The sequence below is a fragment of the Carlito syrichta genome, unplaced genomic scaffold (genome assembly GCF_000164805.1).
Source record: "Carlito syrichta isolate Samal-C Ts95f unplaced genomic scaffold, Tarsius_syrichta-2.0.1 Scaffold304785, whole genome shotgun sequence".
Taxonomy (NCBI): domain Eukaryota; kingdom Metazoa; phylum Chordata; class Mammalia; order Primates; family Tarsiidae; genus Carlito; species Carlito syrichta.
In genome coordinates, this window is record NW_007248881.1 from 267,990 (window position 1) to 268,712 (window position 723).

General features: G+C 46.1%; 1 pseudogene; it reads right to left on the minus strand.

The window, feature by feature from the left end:
* LOC103263285 overlaps positions 1 to 682 on the minus strand; it is a 10,793-nt pseudogene extending 10,111 nt beyond the window's left edge.
* Positions 683 to 723: the final 41 nt, after the last annotated feature.

Below are 723 nucleotides of genomic sequence, written 5' to 3' on the forward strand. Positions count from 1 at the left end.
TGGTTCCCCTGTGGAAAAGCACTGCTCGGCAGTTTGTAGACACCGCAGCCTCGGCGTTACTCTCACAGCCCAGATGGCAGCCTTAGGCTTGCCATGTCACGGCCCACTTGCTTCCAAAAGCCTTTCTGCAGTACTAGGTATAAGTATATTCTTTCCTTGTAGACACAAATCAGAATGAGGGTATTAGAAATTATGTACCTTCTCATTGTAGACTCTTTGAGAGCAGGGCTATGGACAAATTCAAAGCCCAGAACTTGATCAATTGCCCCATTAATAGGGGGTCTTTTGAAGTCAAAGGGTGGCTTCTCTGTTACAATTATGTAGATCAAATCCACATCTAAATGTGTGCAAGCAACACGAAAATGTTTTTCTGTCTTTGGAAAAGTGGTAACGATGGCACAGAGCTGGACCCCTGAAGCAGTTGCTCTCAAAACATTGCAGCGGGATGGGTCCAAAAAATAATTATCAGTCTAGTGAAGATTCTGATTGGTTTGATTTTCCCTGTGCAATTGGAGAAGTTGTGAAGAGTTCAGAAACAGCTACTGGTTTTTCCATTTCCTGTTTCTTTTCCTTAAAGTCAACAACATGATTTACTGAACAGCCAAGGTGAGTGGGCTCCGCACAAGTCCCACGGAGCTTTCAGGTCAGAGCTGCCCAGGTCCAAATCTGCAAACACCGCCATGCTGAGGCCCATGGCCACCTGTGCCCATCTGCACCACCACC